A 19,885-nucleotide genomic window follows, 5' to 3' on the forward strand; every position below is an offset into this window, starting at 1 on the left:
CAGCTGCGATACAAGGATATCTGCAAGTGGGATCTGAAGGCCTTAGGAATGGACCTAAACAGATGGGAAACTCTGACATCTGAGCGTTCGGCCTGGAGGCAGGTGTTGCATCATGGCCTCCCCCAATTTGAAGAGACCCTTGTCCAGCAGGCCGAGGCAAAGAGGCAGTCCTGGAAGCAGCAAAATCAGGGAGCTGGACAGGGGACAAATTGTATTTGTCTTCAGTGTGGAAGGGATTGCCACTCTTGAATTGGCCTTCTCAGCCACACTAGATGCTGTTCCAAGTCCTCCATACAGAGTACGTTACCATAGTCTCTCGAGAATGAAGGATGCCTAATCTAAGGACATGGGAACAAATATAAAAAAGAATTGCTATATTTGTTGAACATTGCTGATTTGTCAGATATTCGTCCCTTCATATGAATATGAAGGGACGAATATACCCCGCTTATAGTTGTTCATTCTTCAGCTAGCTTCCTTAGTCTCTGTCTATGGCCCCGCGGATCAGCTGATCTATTGGGGTATAGACAAATACAGTAGGTTAAGCCTGCCTGAAGAGAATACCCCCATGTATTTGCGAAGGCTTTCGTGGCCGGGATCTAATGGTTCTTGTGGGGTGGTTTTTTTTTTGCTCTTTGGCCGTGTGTCTGAAGGTTATTCTTCCTAACGTTTCACTAGTCTCTGTGGCCGGCATCTTCAGAGGACAGCACTCTGTGCTCTGGCCCTCTGTGTTGTCCTCTGAAGATGCTGGCCACAGAGACTGGCAAAACGTTAGGAAGAACAACTTTCAGAACATGGCCGAAGAGCCCCCAAAACCCACAACAACCATTAGAATCCCCCCATCTTTGCAGATAGTGAGGGCGGGCATCTCTTTAGGCAGACTTGCCCTGTTTGCCTAAGGCCCCATGGATCAGGTAAGCCACCTGGCTGCCCTAAGGGAAGCCACCTCCCATCTTTGATTCCCTTCAGGCTGGCTTCCCAGATGGAAGCCTCCCACTGCCACTGTTTGCAATGGAATGGAAGCTAGGCTGTCAGAATGGAAACTGCCATTCCGGCAGCCTAGCTTCCATTCTGGCGGCAGCGGTGCAGATAGCAGCAGCAGTGGTGGAGGAGATGGCAGCAGGACAAAATGGGGTGGGGTGGGGCAGGCTGTGGGGCCAGGAGGGTAATTTTTGTTTTAGAGAACCCCACTGGATGTCTCAAAAAAGACCCAACAAACTGACAAACCAATTTGTGGTTTGCTGATTCACTGGGGGAAATGTATAGTTTGTGTTTGTCAACCTTGATGAACCACGAACCAAGATGAACCACCATTTTGGTGGTTCATCCCCATGTCTATCCATGGCTTCAAGCAGACTTTTGAAAGGTTCCTTTTTTTAATTACTGCTTCCAGAATCCCCTAGCCAGTGTATTTACTTTCTGGGTCGGGATTCTGGGGGCTATAGTCCAAAAAGTAACCATTCCAGCATCCAAATATAGCAGACTGGTGCATGAAGTAATGGCAAAGTAAAGCACTGCATGATGCAGAAAATTCTCTACATAATGTTTAATTTAATTTCAGACTCTCACATTTGTAATTTTTTTAAAAACCCTCTTTTCATGGAATTAGATAAACCATATCATACATATGTGTGCTGTCAAGTCAACTCCAAGTCATGGTGACCCTTCTCAGGGTTTTCTTGGTTGAGAATATCCAGAAGTGGTTCACCATTCCCTTCTTCTGGGGGAATCCTAGGACTGTGCAGCTTGTCTAAAGCTATATAGTCTTGCTCTTCTGGGGTGCACGATGGGGAACTGAATTAGATACAGCACCTAACTCACTGAGCTATCCAGCCAGCTAGATACATGAGTGACTTGTAGGTTGCCTTTGTTTTTTCCAGATCTTGAATATTGTACATTACAATAAGAAAATATAGGAATTATGTTGATATACAGGTAAGAACTCTCTAAGTCTACTTTGCTTGAATGGGCAGGGTGGTACTGCGATCCAGTTGGTCTCCTGGGAATATTTTCTCTCTCAGTGTGAAATTGCTAAGGCCCTGGGAGAAAATGGAAGGTAGATATTATCTCCTGCTGTTGATTCATGCTGAGCACAAATGTCAAGGGATTATTCCAACAGTGTGGAAATGTTTCTCATTTGCAACGATCTATTTATATGATTAAATTCAAAATATCACTTGCAACAGTTACTCTAAAAGTGTGTGCTTTTTCTTTTCATGGGGGAGAGAGAGAGACCAGTAGACAGATTAGAAAGACTGCATCTTTTCTTAATGGCTTGTGTTGCTATTTGTTTGGAGCCAGAGATAGTTTAAGGAATTATTGTTGCCCAACTGATTCATATGATTAAACTGCTATAAATAAAACCAATGTTTAAGAAATTAATCTAGTATTTTTAATAACAGTAATGAATAATAATGTGCTGTGAAGTCAATTCCCAGATGTTAATATGGTTATGGAATACTGTATCTAAAATTATTATATAACATTTCTGATATGTATGTGTTTCCTGATCCTGTGACTGAAGAGGCTCAAGAAACAAAATTAAGAATCAAAGCCCTGAATTCACATACCCAGTAGTTTAGAACCACTGAATCAGTGGTATTTACATAAGTGTTGATTCACTGGTTTATACCCACTTTTCAGGATTTTTTGCCATTAAAGCATTTAAAATCTATTTTAAATAAAGAAACATTAATTAATTACAACTAACAGGTAAGGAATGAGCCGTATACTAAATTACTATAATAATAATAATAATAATAATAATAATAATAATAATAATAATAATAATAATAATAATAATAATAATAATAATAATAATACAAAATAAAATCAGGTAGTTACTTTTAAACATTAGGAAGAAGATAAATAAGCAACAAATTACTTTGAAAAGTAACCTGCCACATTGTGCTGAGCAGGGCTGTTTAAGGACTAACACTCCAGTCTGCTGCAGTTTTGGATCTTCTCTTGGGCAATCCTGCCTTATTTGAGGCTTGGAAGATTTGGAGAATCTTCTGAATGCTAGCAAATAAAAGGAGAAACAATGCTGTGGCTTGTGATTCTTCTGTAACCAAAAGGGTACAATCTACACACAAAGAGACTGCTGAAGAACACACGGAGAAAGAACAGCAGGCATAAATCATTAGCACTGCCACTGGGTGAAATTGCAGTGAAATCTATTATCTGTTGTCAGCCACTTGCTTGTGATAGCTGGGTCCCTCTGTATTTTTTATCTGATGCAGATTTTCAATATCACTGTTAAAGAATTTCTGCCACAGACTGGAAATTTGCTTTTCATTTGAAAATACAGAAGAAATGTACCCCTGAAGCATAATAAATTAGCACCCGCACCCTGGCTTGCAGGAAAATTGGTACTGCCTGAAGCTCCCAGGAGCTGTAATTCTCTCTCTCTTTTTAAAATCCCTCTTTTTTTTTCTTGTGGGAAATTATTTGGGGGGGGGTCCCTGAGATCTGCACAAATGAAGTAGTGGTGTACGTATTCCTGCTCTTGTCTTATTGGAATCCCATCATGGATGTTTTGATATCTTGATCCATCATTGCACTTACAATGCTTGTCATTTATAAGACAGACAACAGGAGGATATTTATTATTAAGATGGCTTAATGGGAGATCATTCTTGTTTTAAGATTATAAAAGTGACTAGTTTTCTAGGTCACATTCCTGGTTCCTAATGCCCCCCAGGGGGCAATTTCATTTTTCAGGGGGGCGGTAGAACGAAAAGGGGTGGTGTGGGGGCGAAAGAACAGAAGGGGGCGGTAGGGGGGCGCTGGAGTGAGCCAAACCTGTGAAGGCAACTGCAGCCGCAGTGCTGGCAGTAGATCCGGTGCTGCTGCTGCCACCAGATGATCCAGCTCTTTCTACCTGCCACGTCTCGCCTTTTTCCTTCAGGGCAGCACTGAGTGTGGATCGGATGGAAGGAAAGGGTCTCTTGGGTCTTCATCCTCACCCCGTGAAGCGCTGCCTTGCACCCGGGTGGGGAGGGAGACTAGGTAGGTAGGTAGGTAGGTAGGTAGGTAGGTAGGTAGGTAGGTAGGTAGGTAGGTAGGTAGGTAGGTAGGTAGGTAGGTAGGTAGGTAGGTAGGTAGGTAGGTAAGATATCATCACCTCAGGGAGGGGGCCGATGATAGCTTCCTCAATGGCTCAAGGGGGTGTTTCTTTCAAAAAGGTTAAGAACCACTGCCTTAAAGTCTTAGTCTGAAATAAACTGAAGCCAGGCCCCCTGAATTCGTAATGGGTTACCAGCATCTCCTGTACATTGTTTGCTAACAGTCACACTAGAGTACCCTTGGAACAGTCATCTGGAGCTACCTTCAAATTTAGAGAATTCTTATCACAAAAATACATTCTGTAAATAAGCTAATGCTGTTCTGAGTCAATTGCATTGCTTCTGGAAACCAGAGGCTCCTGATCTTACTGTGACCATCTCATAGACGATGCTGCAGCAACCATGCACTTTTACCTTGTCTAATGAAAGAACTTGGAAGCGGAGCAATCTTCATGATGTAATTTGTTGTTTTCATCAGAGAAGTCCTTTACGATATATGTTCTGCATTCTTACCAGAATAATTTTGGAAAATCCTTAGAAGCTATGCTATAGTTGTGGACTCTTCTCTTTTCCCCTTCCCGTTCCAGCAGTGGTATCCAAAACTGGGTCTGCAAATGATGTTCGGATACAACTTTGGAATCCTTGCCTATGGTGTCTGGGAGTTGATGTTGAGCAACATCTGGAGACCCCATTTGGCACATAATTACAGTACTGTGCATTTGGAAGCTCTGGAAGGTTGCTATTTAGAGAGACTTCCGTAGACTGTGATAAAGCATGTGAATTTAGCATATCACATTGTATATTTAATATAATTCTATTCTATGCTGTTGCAATCTCTGAGCACTTGGGTGGGATAGGCTATAAATAAGTGGATGCAATCCTATTATATTAGTGTATTTTTTTCTAATTTTAAAGTGTTTTTATCTGCTACATATCCTTGAAATGCAGCAGACTGTAACTGCAGATTGTTCTTTTATTGTGCTTGCAAATGGCACTGCTCATACATTAGTTCAGAAGAAGAAAATTAGATGTTTTTAAGTTTCTTTTTTTAAAAAAATACTATTAAATCATATTAAACTGGAAATGACCGTACTGTCACAGTAGACAGAATCTTGCTGCATGGATGACTGAAATCAATTTGTTGGCTTGGGAAATTAAAGTTCTTCAGGAAGTGCCATAAATCTTCTTGATGTATATGAATACTTTAAGTTTTAGCATATGGACATTAAATTTAGTTGAAAGATTTTTTTAAAAAGCAACCTCATGTAGTTAAACACTCCCTGATGGCTGCGCTGTGTACAAGTTTACATGTAATGGTTGTCTTACTAGTATTAGCAATACCGTCACTGCTTTAATATGCTCTTTGATTTACACCTTGCAAACAAAAAGGAAATTCAACAAAAACGAGCGTGCAACTGTTAACAAATGACTCTTTCCGCACAGCACAGCTTTAATTTTGCTGTCATTCTTCATTATCTTTACTATCTGCATCTAATATAATATTGCTTCATTTCTTTTCTAACATGTTCCACAACAGAGATTTTTTTAAGAACATCTGTGGCTTTTTGAACATAAAAATGGGAGTAAAAATTGATACAGGCGCCTGGCATATCATGCTTACATTCTTAAGATGAACATGTTCTTCTCTAAGCTACGGAGAGAAAGGCGATAAAGACCACCTTCCTAGAGATGATTATCAGCAAAGGGCAAGATGTACATTCATTTTTGCAAGATTTACTGCCAGGATTCTGGATGGTCCTGCTGCCTCATGTATTTTTTTACCTTGGTGTTCCTAAGGACTCGTTCACAACTGTTGTTGGACTTAATACTCAGTATCCCTCACCCTTTGTCATGATGGTGGAAGATTTGAAAGCTTGAAGTCCAACAAAAATTGTGGCCCCTTGTTTGGGAACAGCTGTGTTACTACCTCTTTGTGACTGTAACCACCAGACTGCTTTGAACGGGGATATCTTAAACACATACGAACAGGGCCTGTGCAGTCTTTTTGATCTTCCATGCTACTGGCCATCTTCTTAAGATGACCGCAACTCTGTGTGGCTGTATTTCCTTGAAATAAAAATTTATCTTTGGTTAAAGCTATTTTGTGAGAACAAGATTATGACTTTCAGTCATGATTTCATTATCAGAAGCTCAGATCAGATGCACTCCTATTTACATAAAAGCAGTTCCTACTAATGTTGTGGGGTTAATCTACATGACAGTGCTGTCAAAAGAAGAGATGTGAGCAAGAATAACATTTTGGGGATGATTAGATTCAGCACATAAATCATAGATAATAACATTGTTGCTCCGAGCTTCCTCGCAAGCCACAGCTCTCCATCAGAGAGCTAACAGGAACAAGCTTGGCTCTCTGTTTCCCACAAGATGACTGTCTTCTTTCACAGAAGCTGCAGATCCTGCTTGCTGAGGGAATCAACAGATCCTCAAGGATCAGTCAAACTGGTTAATATCTTATCCTACCACAACAAGAAGAAAATGTGGAGGGCCAGATGATGTTTCAACAGTCTTTCTAGCCGATTGAACTTTGCATCACAACAGCTGGGTATATTAATTTATCATGTTATGGGTTTGATTGCACTGTGGTTATGACAGCACCCCACAGGTTGCTATTCCAAGGGGGCTTTCTGGGAATGTCACAATGTATAATTGAGTTCGTCTGTGATCCCAGGGCTTCACTCAGAAAAGACTGTTCTCAAACATTTTAATCCTTTAAGATTGAAATAAGGCATAAAATATTTCAGCAGTCCTGTCGACACGGTGTCAGTCATTAAATAGTGTGTCTGAGTACCTAAAGACATATTAATTTTTTTTGAGTGTGACTTATTTTTGGCTTTATGCAGCATCTTTCAGTTTTAGTAGCTGTGGAAAGGATAACAATAATAACCCCCCCCCCATAGCCGCCTAGAGTGGTCGAAATGACTAGATAGGCGGGGTATATATACAATAAATAAATAAATAAATAAATAAATAAATAAATAAATAAATAAATAAATAAATAAATAAATAAATAAATAAATAAATAAATAAATAGTCATGTGGGATATGGTCATTATACAGCTGTGTACTCTATATAGTCATGATACTTGGGATGACCACCTGTCCTGCTTTGCAGAGGAGACTGTTCTGCTTGACGGGCTTTCAGAGAGAATAGCTTTCCAGACATCCTCTGATTTGAAGGTCTGTCCAGTCCAAATGTGCTTAAAAATAAAGAACCATACCAAGGAAAAGCTGGTATCTTAGCATTGCTACTCAACAGTGAGAACCTGAAAAGTAGACTGAGCAAGTATATAGTTTACCTGGCCACAGCTGTCCCCATTATGAGACATATCACATTGTTCTTTAAAATGTAGTAATTTCAGCTATTGCAGTTATTTCCAAGTTTGAGGACAGTAATCATGGCTACATTCAAACAGTACCAAATTAAATTCTCTGTACAAATAGTACTGTATTGTACTTCTCTTTACATTAGACTAATTATTTACAAATCAGAATCTCTCTCTCTCTCTATCTCTCTTTCTCTCTCTCTCTCTCTCTCTCTCTCTCTCTCTCTCACACACACACACACACACACACACACACTTAGTATATTCAAATATAATACAAATTGTTCTCTTTTTTGGTAATACATTTCCTTGTTTGGGGCAAAACATAAGTGATATTTCAGATTTAAGGAGAGATATATAGCAAGGATCAAAGGATGTATTCACACATAACTGCGGATCCTTACCCATATTTACTCTGAAGTAGATCTTGTTGCATTTAGTAGGAGTTACTGTATGTTCAGAATTGCAAAATTCAGCTGCTACACACAAAAATGTGTCTTATGCATTGTGCTACAAGTAATACTTTTGGATCACATAAGAAATTGTGCTGAGAGCTTAATTGGGAATTTGATTAGGAATGTTTAGCTAATGCTAAAATCAGAGATAGAAAAGTTAGGAAGAAAGGATTAACACTTCAATTAACTGTTCTTAAACCCAAAAATGTAGTTCATTTAAGTTGGAGTGGATTAAATTTTTAACTGTTCAGTTCATGCTAAATTGCTACCTAAAACTTAGGTGACTACAACAAAGGCTTACCAGAAAAGAAGATAGAAATAGCCCATACATTATTTTACTTCTTTCCCCTCATTCGTGTTTTAAGGTTGAAAAAGAAGGAAACAGCCACAATGTTTGGAAAATCCATTTCCCATCTTCCTCACCAAAATCCTCCTCTTGTTTTCCTTCTTTCCTCCCTTGTAATCATCTCTGTATTCCACTTTTAAACTTATGGTGGTCAGGTAATTTAGTGAGTCAGGGTATCTAGCTATGAGGCAAGGGGTCAGGAGTTTGAATCCACTGGATCTTGCAGGAGAAGAGTCAGCCCGCATGGCCTTGGACAAGCTGCACAACTCCAAAGGGCCCCTAGAAGAAGGGAATAGTAAACAACTTATGAGAATCCTTTACCTGGAGAAACCTGGAAAAGGCTGGTGTGAAGCCGCAAGTCAGCAAATATAGAAGGATGTGTGTGTTGTTGGACTTGATTTAACATACAGTGGTGCCCGCATAACAAGCGATTCATTTAATGACGAATCCGCATAGCGATGTGTTTTTTGCGATCGCAAAAGCGATCGTATTGCGATGTTTCTAATGGTAAAACATCGCTTTGCGATGATCAGTAAGCGTTTTGCTTACCGATATTCGCATAGTGATTTTTTTTAAACAGATGATCGGTGGTTCCAAAATGGCCACCGGGTAAATAAAATGGCTGCCCGCTGTGTTTTTGCCCGGATTCCTCGCTTACTGGGCAGCAAAAATGGCGGCTGCATGGAGGATATTCGCAGAACTGTGAGTTTTTTGCCCATAGGAACGCATTAAACGTGTTTTAATGCATTCCTATGCGCTTCTTTATTCCGCATAGCGACGAATCCGTATAGCGATGATTTTTGCTGCACGGATTATCGTCGCTATGCGGGGCACCACTGTATTTTTTTTCAATCCAAAGGACACAGCCCTAATTTAAGCCATTTTGCTTCCCTCTCAAAGTTCAGGTAAATCCCTGGTAAACATCAATTTTCAAGGAAAGACGCACACTTCACACCCCGGAGAGTGATTTAAAATGAGATTTTGTAACAAATATCCATACCTTTCTTTGAGCCTCTCAAAATCTGGATATGTTATGCTCCACTTTTGAGCATAACAGCAGAAAAGAACACTGGCTCTGAAGGAACATGGAGAGACTTCTTCCTCAGTATGGATGGCTGAAAGTGCTGTGCTCTGCATTGCATGGGGTAGAAGCACTCCAAATTCATGTAAATTCTTTGGGATTAACAATCCCGTACCTTCCAGCCACACAAAAGTGTACTGGAGTGTACACTATTAATCTAAAAGACACATTTCTTCTAAGCATTTTGATTATTTTGTGGCTTCAAGCAGTAGATACAGTCGTGCCTCGCTTACCGATTGCCTTGCTTAATGAGGAAATCGCTATACGATTAGGTTTTTCCCATCATTTTTTATTTCAGATATGGGGAAGTCAAAAGAGGATTTACTTGATATAATACATTTACTGATTGGCGGTTTGTGGCAGTAATATAGGAACTGATAGTTTTCTTTTTCTCTGAATGAACACAGTTAAAAAAAGAAAGGTAGTCTGAAAGTTTAAAAAACAAACACAAGATGATTCGTCTAACTTCCAATTAGATTTGCTAGAAGCTACCAATACACACTGACTATATTCAGATCCAGAAATTCTCCCATATTAACAGGAAGGAATGTCACTGAAGTGAATCGGTTAAAGAATATCAGACAGAAAGATTAGAAACGTTGTTTGCCTCAGGAAGTAATTAAAGAGGGGTTTTACACCTCACTCTTACCTAATGCTAACCGTTTATTTCTTTTTACAGTCAGAGAGACATTTAATGCTTTATTTCCAGTCTAAACTTAACATCAGTCTTCATATACAGTAAACAGTACAGCAAATAAAGGGCTTACCACATGAAGTTATTGTGAAATGTACATTTGCTCATATAAAGTCTAAAATTTAACATTTTGGGGGACTGATCCTAATAATGTGCTACACTGTGTATATCCATATGGCAGTGTCATGCATACTTCGTCCTGCATGCCTAGTTCTGCATTTGAAAATAGGAAGTGCTAACAGTCCAGAATTCAGATACTTACAACAAAACTCTGTTTCGTGTTTTAGAAAATATAAATGGCACAGAGGTGGTCACCAGCCGCATCCTGTATTGCTGACAGGAAGACGACGTAGGTGCCAGTTTGCCAACTGTCTGATAGAATCTACGAGGGGCTGGAGGAAATCAGAGGAGAAAATTTAGGAGATCTAATTCCAGGGCCGGACTGGCCATCTGGCACTTCTGGCAAATGCCAGAAGGGCCGATGGTCAAAAGGGCCGGTTCCTGCCTCACCTTCCACCCCCACCCCCACCCCCGCCCTCCTTCCTCCCCCGATACGGGATGGGAGCTGTCAGGCTCTGCTCCTGGGGCTTTTGTGGTGGTTGAAGTTTTCCAGCAACAAAACCCCAGACAGTGGCTCGTTCTGTTGCTTGGCGGGTGGCCGGTTCTGCTCCTTTCCTCCCGGCGGGGCGGGGAGAGGGAGGGCGCGCGGACACGGCCGTTGCGCACGAGACCGCGGACGGACTTGCTCCCTCGCACCGGTAGCAGCTTCCCTCTCCCACCCCACTCGGCCGCGCTCGCTCGCTCGCCTGCCTTCCCTCCCTCCTTCCTCTCCCTCCACCTGCCGACCAGCGCGTTTGTGTCTGGCGGAGGGAGATGGCGCTTGTGCCGGTCTCTATGGCAGTGGGCTTGTGTGGGCGGAATGGTCGGGGCCGCAGCGCAGCTCTGAGTGAGCGGCTCCCCCCGCCCCCTCTGCTTTCCCCTCCCTTCCGTGTGTTTGTATCAGGCTGGTCACGGCGGTGGCGGCGGCGGCTGAGCGGCTGCCCGGGGCTCCCGGCTCAGAGCGGTGGGCGAGGGGCTCAAGGACCGAGCCAGCCAACCAACCAACCAACGAATGAAGGAAGGAGGGCGAGACAAAACAGTCCCCCCGCTTGCGACCAACCGACTCGGCCTCAGCGCGGCGGCCGCCCCCTCCCCCGGCTTTGGAAAGTGGGGGCCGGACTCCCCTCCGGTCGAGGAGGGGAAGGCAAATCCTGTGGGAGGATTCCCTTCCCTCTCAGAGGAGTGGGAACTGCTTCCTCCCTTCAGCGCGCTTCTGAGGGCTCCAGCAGAAAGGGGGTGAAGTGAGGTATTCCTCGTGGCCCCCCACCCCAATATAGAGGGCCTGCTTGCTTTGTGTGTGTGGGGAGAAGTGGAGGTAGTAACAGGACACTCCCCCCTCCGCTCCTGGAGAGAGGAGGGCAGAAAACAGGCGGTGGGGGAATTTAAACATGACACATGCGCTCTAATTTCCCCTTTTCTAGGTCCCGAAGAGTGGTAAGCAGCCAGAGAAAAATCTCCCCCTCTTCCCTGCCTCCCCTTCCCACCCAGTCTGATTTGTAGTGAAGGGAAGCACCTATTTCCATTCTCCATGTTGTTGTTGTTGTTGGTTTTTTTTTGCACACATACATGGGAGTGTGTGCGTGTTTAGTCTGTGTTTGGTATAGAACCTGGTTGACATGGATCGTGGAAGTAGAAATTATAGTGAATAGAACGGCGGGCAACTGTTGGTGATTTGCAGGTGGAGTTTTTTTGGATTTTTCTTTTTAAGAACAGAAGGGTTTATATACACAGAGACTCCAGCTCTTGCTGCCATTTCCCTTCTCTTAAAATGAGCCTGATGAAATTCTATCTCTGCTCAGCATGCCTGATAAGCAAAACAATAAAAGGCACTGATTTTTGGCTCCTTTCTTCTTGCCACATAAACTGTTGTTGTTTGGGTCCCCCTGTTCATTTATATCTCACATTTTGAAAGATGCCCTGTCATCTGGCAAATCTGGTGGGTGGTGGCGGTTTCTAAATGTCATAGGTTGAGCAACCATTACAGAAAAAGTAAAATAAAAAAACTTACTGAATGGGTGATTTCAACTCAGATGATTATCATGTCTACTATTGTGGGCAAGAATCCTGTAGAAGGAATGGAGTAGCCCTCATAGTCAACAAAAGAGTGGGAAAAGCCTTAATGGGATATAATCTCAAAAATGATAGAATGATGTCAATACGTATCCAAGGCAGACCTTTCAACATCACAATAATCCAAGTTTATGCACCAACCTCCATTGCTGAGGAGACTGAAAATGAACAATTTTATGAAGATTTACAACACCTTCTAGAACTGACACCGAAGAAGGATGTTCTTCTCATTCTGGAGGACTGGAATGCTAAGGTAGGGAGTCAAGAGATAAAAGGAACAACAGGGAAGTTTGGCCTTGGAGTTCAAAACGAAGCAGGGCAAAGGCTAATAGAGTTTTGTCAAGAGAACAAGCTGTTCATCACAAACACCCTTTTCCAACAACACAAGAGGCGACTCTACACATGGAAATCACCAGATGGGCAACATCGAAATCAGATTGACTATATTCTCTGCAGCCAAAGATGGAGAAGCTCTATACAGTCAGCAAAAACAAGACCTGGAGCTGATTGTGGCTCTGATCATCAGCTTCTCATAGCAAAATTGAAGCTTAAACTGAAGAGAGTAGGAAAAACCACTGGGCCACTCAGGTATAATCTAAACCAAATCCCTTACGAATACACAGTAGAAGTGAAGAACAGATTTAAGGAACTCGATTTGGTGGACAAAGTGCCTGAAGAACTTTGGATAGAGGCTCGTAACATTGTACAGGAGGCAGCAACAAAAACCATCCCAAAGAAAAGGAAATGCAAGAAAGCAAGGTGGCTGTCCAACGAGGCCTTACAAATAGCAGAAAAGAGAAGGGGAAAAAATGCAGGGGAGATAGGGAAAGTTACAGAAAATTGAATGCAGACTTCCAAAGAATAGCAAGGAGAGACAAGAGGGCCTTCTTAAATGAACAATGCAAAGAAATAGAGGAAAATAACAGAAAAGGAAAAACCAGAGATCTGTTCAGGAAAATTGGAGATATCAGAGGAAAATTTGGTGCAAAGATGGACATGATAAAAGACAAAAATGGAAGGGACCTCACAGAAGCAGAAGACATCAAGAAGAGGTGGCAAGAATACACAGAGGAATTATATCAGAAAGTTTTGGATATCCTGGACAACCCAGACAATATAGTTGCTGACCTAGAGCCAGACATCCTGGAGAGTGAGGTCAAGTGGGCCTTAGAAAGCCTGGCTAACAACAAGGCCAGTGGAGGTGATGGCATTCCAGTCGAACTATTTAAAATCCTAAAGGATGATGCTGTTAAGGTGCTACATTCAGTATGCCAACAAGTTTGGAAAACTCAACAGTGGCCAGAGGACTGGAAAAGATCAGTCTACATCCCAATACCAAAGAAGGGCAGTGCCAAAGAATGCTCCAACTACCGGACAATTGCACTCATCTCACACGCCAGCAAGGTTATGCTCAAAATCATACAAGGTAGGCTTCAGCAGTATGTGGACCGAGAACTCCCAGAAGTACAAGCGGGATTCCGAAGGGGCAGAGGAACCCGAGACCAAATTGCCAACATTCACTGGATTATGGAGAAAGCCAGAGAGTTCCAGAAAAACATCTACTTCTGCTTCATTGACTATGCAAAAGCCTTTGACTGTGTGGACCACAGCAAACTATGGCAAGTCCTAAAAGAAATGGGCGTGCCTGACCACCTTATCCATCTCCTGAGAAACCTATATGTGGGACAGGAAACAACAGTTAGAACTGGATATGGAACAACGGATTGGTTCAAAATTGGGAAAGGAGTACGACAAGGCTGTATATTGTCACCCTGCTTATTTAACTTGTATGCAGAATACATCATGCGGAAGGCTGGACTGGAGGAATCCCAAGCTGGAATTAAAATTGCAGGAAGAAATATCAACAACCTCCGATATGCAGATGATACCACTCTGATGGTGGAAAGTGAGGAGGAACTAAAGAACCTTGTAATGAGGGTGAAAGAGGAGAGTGCAAAAAACGGTCTGAAACTCAACATCGAAAAAACTAAGATCATGGCCACTGGTCCCATCACTTCCTGGGAAATAGAAGGGGAAGATATGGAGGCAGTGACAGATTTTACTTTCTTGGGCTCCATGATCACTGCAGATGGAGACAGCAGCCACGAAATTAAAAGACGCCTGCTTCTTGGGAGGAAAGCAATGACAAACCTTGACAGCATCTTAAAAAGCAGAGACATCACCTTGCCAACAAAAGTCCGAATAGTCAAAGCTATGGTTTTTCCTGTAGTGTTGTATGGAAGTGAGAGCTGGACCATAAAGAAAGCTGACCGCCGAAGAATTGATGCCTTTGAATTGTGGTGCTGGAGGAGACTCTTGAGAGTTCCCTGGACTACAAAGAGAACAAACCTATCAATTCTAAAGGAAATCAACCCCGAGTGCTCATTGGAAGGACAGATCCTGAAGCTGAGGCTCCAGTACTTTGGCCATCTCATGAGAAGAGAAGACTCCTTGGAAAAGACTTTGATGTTGGGAAAGTGTGAAGGCAAGAGGAGAAGGGGACGACCGAGGATGAGATGGTTGGACAGTGTCATCGAAGCAACCAACATGAATTTGACACAACTCCGGGAGGCGGTGGAAGACAGGAGGGCCTGGCGTGCTCTGGTCCATGGGGTCACAAAGAGTCGGACAAGACTAAACGACTGAACACACACACACTGAATTTTTGCACAGGAGTCCTTTATCTTTTTTAAATTGGAGCATCCTTCTGCCTGTGTTTTCTTAATGGGTGTAGGAATGTTTATGGAGGGAGAAAAAAGGGGCAGGATATATTCTCTGGTGGGAGAAGGAGACGAAAAAAAATAAGCAGGATTCCCTTGCTTAGTGTTAGGAATATACTGTATAATGTGGAGATATAATTCAAGTTGCTTTTTAAATATTTTGCCTTCAGTTTTAATACTCCCTTGAAAGTCTGTTTATGTGATATGTTACTGTTATAATTGTAGAATCTGTATATTTTGTATTGTAGTGCTTATTTATAAAAACATGATTTCTTGGTCATCACGTGGCCGCCCGTGAGGTGCGTGCCCTGCTGACTCCTGGGCCGCGGCGTCTGCGGGCTGTGATATGCGCTCACAGAGCGGCGCTGTGAGCGTGGCTGACTCAGCCTGGCCCCTAATATTCAATCTGGCCGCGGCCCGGCGAGAGGAGTCTGACTGCTGGCCGCGGCCGCATCATAGACCCTAGGATTTTTTCAAACATAAGAGAACAAGGGCTTCGTATATCTGCAATGGAAGATTTAAGTAAAGTCTTGATCAAATTTAATGAGAATGCCACAGCTGAAAATTTGCGGTGTGAATTAACTAGTCTAGCTTTGCAATGGGACAAATTGAAGACATCAGCGCTAGAAGAATACACTGTAAGGGTGTCAAGAGAAACGCCCATGGAAGATCTAGGTCAACAATTTGATGAAATGGAGCTGTTAAATAAGCCATGTGCAACATGTAAGAAATGTGCCATTTGTTGCTATCAAATTCTATGGCACTACAATTTATTAACAGATGCCTATAATGTGATAGGTCTAGCCTACAAATTCCTACTGACTCTATCATTTACTCAAGTTGCTTGTGAGAGAAGCTTCTCCACCTTGAGGTTCATCAAGAATCGACTGAGGAATACTGTATCCCAGGACCATTTGGATTCATTCATGTTAATGGCTACAGAAAAAGAAATCCTCATGAGTCGTGATTTGGATGCCATCATCAACAGAGTTGCAGAGAGTAGTGAAGCCCTGCAAAGTCTTCTTATTCCTTGATATCGTATCATTCCTAAGTCTTTCCAGTATTAGTAGGGTTCAAATTTAAAATGTTCAAATCATAAACGAGGTGGAAAGTTCTTGAGCCGAGCCTTTTGTTCCTGGTGGAAGTGTTGATGTAGGAGGATCTGCTACTTATGGCTTGTTCACATTGAACGTTTTGTTGCAGTTATGTTTAATGATCTAATGTTTCAATACATTAAAATAGCTATAAGATCTCACATTGTACTGTTGGTGTTTTTTGTTTAGAGAGCACTAGCATTGCCAAATTTAAACATTAAATTTTAATTACACTTTTTGTTAAATGTGATGATTTTATAGGTTTAGATTTCCTGATGCTCCTTGTTATTTATACAACCAGGGCAATGATTGGGATAGGGAGAACTCGTAAGCATGTACCAATACCACTATACCAGCAACGCCCTTTCAGCGCGCCACAATATCGTGAATGGAGCCCACAACAGGTGGGCCTGTGTCCCCACAGCCGGTGGGCCTGTGTGCTCTAAATGCCAGGGCCGATTTTTGGTCCCAGTCCGGCCCTGTCTAATTCTAACCTTGGAGTTGAAGGGAGTCTTAGGTGTGCTAAGGGAAGATAAGGGGAGAGAACCAGCATATTTAGTTAAAAACAGCCTGGAAGATCTATTGGAGATAGATCAAGTGCATAGAATTATCTAAGATGGTACAAGGGAAGCCAGAATTTTTAGAAAGATAGGAAGTAGAATTGGGTAAAGACAAAGAAGAGAAGGAGTTACTTAAAAATTACCGTGGTGTCTCGCATAGCGATTGCTTCTTATAACGATGAAATCGCTTTGCAATGAAGATTTTGTGATCACTTTTGCAATTGCTTTGCGATGTTCCCTATGGGAGAATTTCGCTTTGCGATGATCAGTTCCCTACTTGGGGAACTGATCATGGCAAAGCAATGCTTTTTAAATAGCTGATTGGCGCTGCACGCTACCCCCCAGAGCTCCTGCATAAATAGGGGGCGGCGGGAGGGGGGAGCAGGGGCGCTCCGGATTGGCACCTCGGGAAGAGGGAGGGAAGGAGGGGCGAAGAGAAAGATCCTCCAGCCCGCCCGTCTGTGCCCCGGGACAGCCCCGCCAAGGAGGCCGGGCGTTGTCCGGGGCTAGCTGGCTGGCTGGCGGTGCTTTGCCATGATTGGTTCCCTGCTTGGGGAACCGATCATCGCAAAGCAATGCTTTTTTAAACAGCCCGCTGTTTTCTGGGACAGATTCCTCGCTTAACAGGCAGCGAAAATGGCCGCGCTATGGAGGATCTTCACTGAACGGTGAGTTTGAAGCCCCTAGGAACGCATTAATTGCATTTTAATGCGTTTCTATGGGCTTTTTATTTTTGCATTGCGTTTAGCAGCAATTTCGCTGGAACGAATTAACGTCGCAATGCGAGGCACCACTGTATATAGGAAAAAAAATATTAAGGGACCCTCAAGGTTGAAACATGTATAGACCTAAATTCTGGAATTATAAGGAGACATACCTGCTATATTAGAAAAGGGAATCAATCTGAAATAAGGGATCACTAATCAGGGTATAGGCATAACAAGGTGGCTCTTAAGGTAAATTGAAGCTAGATATAAGAAAGGGGTAAAACAAATAGTACTTAATTAACATATCTTAGATATGATATTGAGATAGACATGACAGAAACTGTAGAGATAGAAATGGCTAAACAATTATATAAAGAAAATGTATATAAAATGCTTTAGACAACCTTTATTATGTGCTAGAAACCTATTTAGTTATTATTGGTACAAAATACAAATTTGGCCAGTTAAATTACCTCAAATCATATTGATTTGAAACCAGAATTGCTTTTATTAGGTATTTTATTAGAGGGTTTTGAGAACATTGTTTATTATGAGAGCAATATTATGATAGTAGTCAACATTATACACTAAAATACACACATGATTGGTTCAAATGCTTAAAAAAAGTATAGATTTTAAAGAGACAACTAAGACGACAACCAAGAGACAAAAATAAATAATTATAAGCAACCCATGTAACACAATGTTTAACAGGCACGAACCGAATGTAGATATAGGGAAAACTAATAAAATGTTAATAATAATAATTTTAAAAACCCTGCATTCTGGCCAAAATGTGCTAGAACTGGCCCTGTGGTAGAGATATTGACCTGGCATATAAACAGGGCTGGCTTCAGACAATGATATATTTTCTTACAAATAGACTGTCATCATGAAATTTCATGCCATTGTTATTTTCACCCTATGATAGGTTCAAGGGCACTTTATGAGTATGGGGAGATCGGACAAGCTAGGATGACATTCCTGGGTTTTCTTTATTCAGAAACATCAATAGATGTTTATTCTTTTGCAGGCTAGATGGGCAAGTCAGGAAAGGGTCAGGAAATTAAGTGATGTGTAAAATCATCTTGGAAATGGTGTGCAGTGGAAACATTCCTCGGAGGAGTGGGAAAGTGCGCTGTGTGAACACGGTTGTGGAGGCCTGCTCCCGTGCGTTTCTCTTTTGTCAGTGTATCAGGCTCAGTGGAATCATTACATGTGTTTTTGTTGTTTGGAGCTCTGCAGGGTCACGACACATCCTTCAAATCTTTTCTTTTTCTTCTTCTTTTTTTATTTTCCTGATCGATGGAGATGCAGCCACGGTGGAGTGTAAAATGATATTCATGTATCTTTTGCCAGGAAAGAGGAGGGAGACATGAGGAAAGAGCTTTTGTGATAAGAGAGAAATCAGAGCAAGATTGCTTTTGATAAAAGATTGATGAAGAGGCGTTCAGAGCTTGCAGGAGAAAACATTTGTGAAAACAATTGATGTCAGGAGCTTTGATAAGACATGCAAAAAAATCATTTTAATATTTATTACTTGTTTGGAAATTGATAGGCAGCTACTGCATGATGAGGTCATGAAAGAGGAGATTGGTTCAGGGAAATTCATTATTTCTGTCCACTGTTTTCTCTGTTTTGATATTAGACGGCCCTCCCATCTCCCCAACTCTTTTCTAATGTAATTTTCTGCCAATTCATATAATACTTCAGCATCTACCAAATGCACAGCGAAGCATGAAATAGTTTCCTGATGAAAATAGACCTAACTAATGTGGTTCAATTCAGATATTATGCCAAACTATGGTCTATATTAACCATAATTTGGAACCCGAGTAGTTTTTGAACATACAACTAACAAATCATGGTTTAGAAGAGCAATGGGTGAATCCTGCCTACAAATTATATTGATAATTATGAGCATCATTGAAAAATGCTAAAAAGAAAAAGGGAAGGGAGAGACCTGCTTCTTGCAATAATTCTTTTCTGGCTTCAAGATCTTTAAAGATGCTCACTTCTTTCTGAGGTAGACAGACATTTCAGAACTGCTCTTTGAGAATGGCGGGGTGGTGATGGTGAGATCTGCACATGAACAAAGGCTCCAATGATAGAGATTTTAAAAAAGACCAAAAGTAAGATGGCTTAGTTGACTATTAGGTAATATGTATCTCTATATCCTGCTTAGCATTCAAGAGTTGTGAGTTTTTGTTCCAGTTTGATGTAGCACAAGGGGGGTGGGAGAATAGCTTGTACATACCATGTTAAATAATTTTAAATATTTTTTAAATCCTTGTTATTTGAATATTAGATTTTTAAACTTTAAAATAAATCAATTTGCTATTCATAAGATTTTTCTCTTCTTTAGAAACTCCAAAGACTCTTAAAACTGACACATAAACTAACAGTAGTTCTGTTTTGCATTCCACGTATTGCAAGAATTTTTTGGAATATGCTTGAGCACTGTAAGCTGGGGAAATTCATGTTCAGAGGCTGTTTCTGGACTTCAGCAGTTCTGCTAGTTTAATCACTTGTTTTTATTTTAAGCAACTCCAGGATCACCCCTACACTAAATGGTAGCTGCATCTGTAATCTGGAGCTATCTTTAGGATGAGGCAGGATATCTCTTTATGCTTTGAAGAATATCTGCC

General features: G+C 41.7%; 1 protein-coding gene across 4 annotated transcripts in view; it reads left to right on the top strand.

Moving 5' to 3' along the window:
- Positions 1-19,885, top strand: part of PRKN (parkin RBR E3 ubiquitin protein ligase) — a 982,733-nt gene that overhangs the window by 270,174 nt on the left and 692,674 nt on the right. The gene's annotated exons all lie outside the window — the stretch shown is intronic.

Source organism: Pogona vitticeps, chromosome 1 (genome assembly GCF_051106095.1).
Source record: "Pogona vitticeps strain Pit_001003342236 chromosome 1, PviZW2.1, whole genome shotgun sequence".
NCBI lineage: Eukaryota > Metazoa > Chordata > Lepidosauria > Squamata > Agamidae > Pogona > Pogona vitticeps.